The sequence below is a fragment of the Physella acuta genome, unplaced genomic scaffold (genome assembly GCF_028476545.2).
Source record: "Physella acuta isolate Inbredline_101_S28 unplaced genomic scaffold, ASM2847654v3 ptg000521l, whole genome shotgun sequence".
Classification (NCBI taxonomy): Eukaryota; Metazoa; Mollusca; class Gastropoda; family Physidae; genus Physella; species Physella acuta.
This window is the reverse complement of record NW_026732040.1, coordinates 14,782-20,363: the sequence shown is the minus strand read 5'-3', so window position 1 is coordinate 20,363 and position 5,582 is coordinate 14,782. Positions and strand designations below refer to the sequence as shown.

Below are 5,582 nucleotides of genomic sequence, written 5' to 3'. Positions count from 1 at the left end.
TTTGTAGATTAACTTTGAGAAATAATTAATTAATTACCGTTCACTTTTTGTGTGTATACATGTTGTTATTTTAATGTTAATTTTCTCAATTTGTATTACTTCTCTCCCTTATTATGTGTTTGTTTTATACATACAGGGGATGTAATGGTTATTGCATCTGGTACTTGGTAGTATGGGTTGAGGCCAGAATAGATTAAAGAGTTAGCAAAGCAGAATACTGAAAGATGGACCTAAAAATATTAAAAAATCATACATCCTTCTAGTAGTTTGTCATTTTTAGTCCTTTAGATTTAGAAAATAAAAACCTAGATTGGCGGCTACACACTGAACTCAAGTAACTGGTTACACACAGACCGCTGTGGTTTCCGATTCAAGAGAAAATATTGTAGGTAATTTTATAAAACAATTTGATCCGTTTATTTTATATGAAAGGTGTTTTTTATAGTAATCGATATATGAATAATTATGAGCTAAGAGTATCAGGTAGACAGAATCGGATAGTTGAATCGTGTTTTGAGTAATCGTGAGTTCAGTACTCGTGTTTTGTAAATATCGAGTATTTAAGTTGATCTTCGAGAAAAGATTGTCGAGATTATTGTTTGCAGTTCGGGAAAAGAAAGACGGGTACATATATGTAACATATAGTTGTCAATAATGCAGTGGACTAAACATAACATATTACCTGGCATAAGTTGATCTTTTAGATGTGTAAAATATAGGAGACATTTTACTATGGAAAATAATACATTTAAATGAAAACGAAATGAAATATAATATGTAAATATCTTTTATTTTGTTTAAGCAGTGTAATTATGAATAATAATTATTTCAGTTAAAAAGATAAAAAAAATTAAAAGAGCCGTAATAGCAAATATAATATTCTTTTAGTTAGTCCGTATATACGCATGCAACTTTTTTTTTCTTTTGTGTGTTGTGATGTCTGCTTCATTTATTATGTAGATTTAAATGTTACCTGTGCCTGTGACAGATACAATTAGAGTGGTTTTAACCTGGGTATGTAAGGAAATAGGAGATAAATGACAGCCATGTCTGACGGTTCTTTTACATAACATACAACATATCACATAATACTTTTTGAAAATGTTTGAATTTCTTTTACGACTTTTACATTACAGACAACATATCACATAATACTTTTGCAAGTGATTAAATTTCACTGGAAATAAAGTTGTATTTTATTAATATGTGTTAACGTTAAATATATGTATTGTATTTTTACTGTACAAGCTGAATATGTATGCTGATTATTTGAACGACAGCGATCCATTAGGTTCAGTATAATAATGGTATCTTAATGACCCATTATACCTTGGCGCCCAACTAAACCTATTGTTTAAATAAACTACACTAACTATAATTTTAATTTGGTTTTGTCCCTTAAAGCAAGGGATCCAGAAATAATAAATATGTTACTGACAGAGAAAGTAAGTTAAAGCTTTCTTTAACAATACTAATAAAACGATTATTATAATAAAGTTAATGTTTCTAGTCTCTAAGTGAAAATAAAATGAAATTTGCATTTTAAATACATCTAGTGATAGTAGACATGTTTGATTACTTAGCTACTGTATAGTTATTTTTTAAAAGTCTCTAATAACTTTAGTGTATTTTGGTTTTCTGATTTCGGATTGTATTTGTTTTATACATTTGATTTGGTTATTTCCCTTGCAATTAAACTTTTTTCTCAAACAACAGGAAAGTGATAATATATTCGGTATTAGCCCGCCCCTTTCTTAAACTAAACTCATCATAATATGTACAGTTACTATTAGATTTTATTTCCGGGGTTGGGGCAAATACTGTTAAACGTATATACTTGTTATATACATTCTGTTTCGTTCAGGAGCGGTAGATGTTTTTCGGCCCGGGGGATATGGGGGGAGAGGGGAAGGGGCGAAGGGGAGATCTTCCCCGAAGAGATGCCTGAAAGGAGCTACGTGTGTATCGCCTTTGACAATTCATCGAATATGAGGCTAACGGTGATGTGTTAGTTGTTACGTTGAGAGTTTGACATTAGAAGTTATAGAAATGTGAAAAGGCTTTGTTATGATTATCATTATAAAAAAATAAACTTGGAGTGATCTCCCCTAACCTTTCTCGAGTGTTTTTATATAACACTACGGGGGATGGCAACGCGGGATATAGACATGATTTTTTAACCCCCCCCCCCCCCCCCCCCCCCCCATAGACCCCTCGGTATATATATAAAGTATGAGGGGGGCGGTGCAAATCGAAAGTTTGAGGGGGGTTCAAATCGAAAGTTTGAAGGGGGTGCAAATCGAAAGTTTGAGGGGGGTGCAAATCGAAAGTTTGTCCCCGGGTAAAACTTGGACCCCCCCCCCCCTTGAGGTGATTCTGGCTACGCCACTGATTTGCACCAAATTCAACTCTGTACCTGCCTCTATGATTATCTATGAATATAACAATTATTCAATGTATATAGTGTATCATAAATTAAAACGGCAAACAGCTATTATTCTAGCTTTATGGAAACCCGTTGGATCAATTTATTTTACCTAGCGCTATTTTAACGGCGTCAAAAAAAAAAAAAACTTGCATTGCCCCGTGTTATTATTGCGTTCTGTGACTAGAATTTCACATGGACGACTCATCATATGGACTAATTACTACATCTAAAAAACCAAAAGTTTGCGACCAGTGAGCCAGATACTATCAAAAATATTCCCAAAAATGTAAACAATCTAAGCCTGTAGACTAGCGTACAAACTAGTAGTGGTAAAAATAAAAAATAAAAATTAAAAAACTGGAGCACAGGCCGCTTTAAAAATTGAAGCCCCCAGTGAGGATTGAACTCACGACCCCTGGTTTACAAGACCAGTGCTCTAGCCACTGAGCTATGGAGGCTGATAGTGAAATAGTTTTCTAAGTATCTAATATTTAAATACTAAATTTAACTCTTTCCTTCTGTTCGAGGATCGATCACAACCAAACTGCTTGGCGAGAGAAAATGTGGGAGGGGGGGGGGTGTGTTAGATGTGTGGTGCAATGCGCGAAGAGATTAAACGCTAACGCTAAAAAAAAACGTCCACGGGTTGATACAAAAATAAACACACCTCATGCAAGCCAACACATATATGCGAATAGTTTAGCATTCTAGATATTATACTTTCCTAGCGTACCCGTCCCGCGCTGCTGCGATCAAGTCCTAAACAACAAAATACTAGCCGGCAACATACTCTGAAAAAAAAAAATACTTTATCGCGGAAATCTCCCGAATAGTAATGTCAACGACTTCCCAAAGTTTCATGGTGATCGGATGAAAGGTGTAGTTAAAACAGATATTTTTTTTATTTATGCATAGATAGATACACCCCCCCCCCCCTCCCCCCCGAAACGATGCCTAGAAGAAACTCTGGATAGATACATAGGCCGTAATATTCATGTTAAAATTTGTAATTAGATGTTTGAGCAAATATGTGTTTTACATAAATACATTATTTTTTTATTATGACTTCAGTCTGATATGGCTAGACAACTAGACATGACCAATTAGTTAGTTACTTTAACTTCCAGTTCGTTTCAGAGGCGTAGCCAGGGTAGGACGGGTGCGGCGCCCGCCCCGGGCGCCGACCCTAAGGGGGCGCCAAAGAAGGTAGAAACATAAAATAAAAACTTATTCCGAGCTGCATTACAGTCAAATTTAATAAAAATAGAAAGCTACTTGGCTCTACAGTCGGCTTTCTTCTTTGCTTGTGTGATACGTAAAAAAACTATTAACGGTGACAGATGTTTGTTTGGTCGGGGGGAGGGGGGGATCCTTTTTCGTTAACTTGAATAAATATATAAATATGGGGTGGGGGGCGCAAAATTGATATTTTGCCCCGAGCGCCGAAATGGGTTGCTACGCCTCTGGTTCGCGTCGTTTTAATGTAAATTATGTTTTAAATGAAAGTACATGAGAGAAAGAAATATTATTGTAGTAAATCTGCCCCGGTTGTGATACGGACAACTGTATTGCTAAACCGAACAAAAGGGTATGACAAACTGACGCTTTAAATTACGTGTGTGAGGCACGCATACACATACATACACACGCACAAACACAAACACAAAAACATGCACGCTTCGACAATTAAGCATTGGTTGTCGTTGTTTACGGCTATTGATACCACGCCCTACAAACTTAATTAAATACATTCTTTTCTATTTAAAATACAATCTGGAAAATTGTCATTTTTTATTAAAAACATTTGATTAACATTATATGCAAATTAGACCATTGCACCGGAAACGACGCCATTTTTTTTTCGTGAAGTTCTGATCGTGTCTCGACTGTGTACGACAGCTTGAGTAAACGGCCAATAACTCCCCGCGTTAAGAAGGCAATTAAGATAACTTTTCATTTTGCGATAAGCATCATCAAGGGCCATAACCGGGTCTTAGCAGCCGGCGGGCAATAACAGCGCGTGACCGCTGCACGAACCGGCCGGTGGTTACCCAATTAATGAACGCATATTGCATTAACTGACCTCCTGGGCGTTCGCCCGAGGTTTGGAGTTTACGCCGCGACGTAAGGGGACTTAAGCCGAGCATTCGCTCGCTTATTCATATTTGATGGATGGTCTCCCTTTACTTGCGAAAGAGAGGGGAAAAAATAATGGGGATGGGGGCGGTTGGGGTATAGAGACGCGGGCGCTAGCCTGGGTTGTCACGTGACAGATGAAGATGGAGTCGAGACGTCATCATCAGTCATCGTGTGTTACAATTCTGCTCTCCCCTTCTTTTATGGTTGATTCCCTCCCTTGCCGGTAGGATTTTTTTGTTCTTTCTCTCTTGCGGATATGACTTTTGGCCAGGCTAATGACTGCAAAACCAGCCTTGATGTTTTAAAGTCACTTGGCTCAAGTCACATTGTATGATCTTAAATAATGTATCGTGAAAAACAAATACAATTCTAATATAATTGTTGGTAATAAAAGTAGACGTTTTTAATTTATAAAAAATTCGTCGTCGGCAGGATTCGAACCTACGCGGGAAGATCCCAATGGATTTCAAGTCCATCGCCTTAACCACTCGGCCACGACGACTTATAAACTCTTCATATAAATTTCTTTAAGTATCAGAAAATAACGGCTACAGCTGAGGTAAATCCCTTACACCTATTGATGTAACCACCATTGATTAAACCCTTTTGCTTATACTTTTCTCAGGATCGATACCGCTTATGCGTCAGTATCGATACTACCGGATGTGACACATTTCTGTGGGTCTGTTAGCTGTTAGCTAAAGTATCGTCTAGAATTGAATTGATCGATGCGGTTTTACTCATGTAAACCCTGACACAACTAACTCACCAACAAGAAAGATTCTCTCAACTTCTATATCACCATGACGTTCCGCTCACCGATTTCAAATAAAAATTATTCTAAGAATACAGAAATAGTTTTTTTAATCATAATTATTTAGGAAATACGAATTTAGTATAATCTTATTCCCTAATAGAGTACATTAGTTTTAATGACCTTGACTTACAAGGTCATAGTGCGGTAAGCACAATGCCATTTAGCCTTTGTTTGCCTAAAGTGAACCAGGTACGATGC

The 5,582-nt window shown here is 36.9% G+C and overlaps 2 non-coding genes across 2 annotated transcripts; both read right to left on the bottom strand.

The window, feature by feature from the left end:
• Positions 1–2,813: 2,813 nt before the first annotated feature.
• Positions 2,814–2,886, bottom strand: Trnat-ugu (transfer RNA threonine (anticodon UGU)). The gene has a single exon. It is a non-coding gene; the product is annotated as a tRNA-Thr (tRNA).
• Positions 2,887–4,987: 2,101 nt separating this feature from the next.
• On the bottom strand, positions 4,988–5,069 carry Trnas-uga (transfer RNA serine (anticodon UGA)). Its single transcript has one exon. It is a non-coding gene; the product is annotated as a tRNA-Ser (tRNA).
• Between the last annotated feature and the right edge of the window lie 513 nt (positions 5,070–5,582).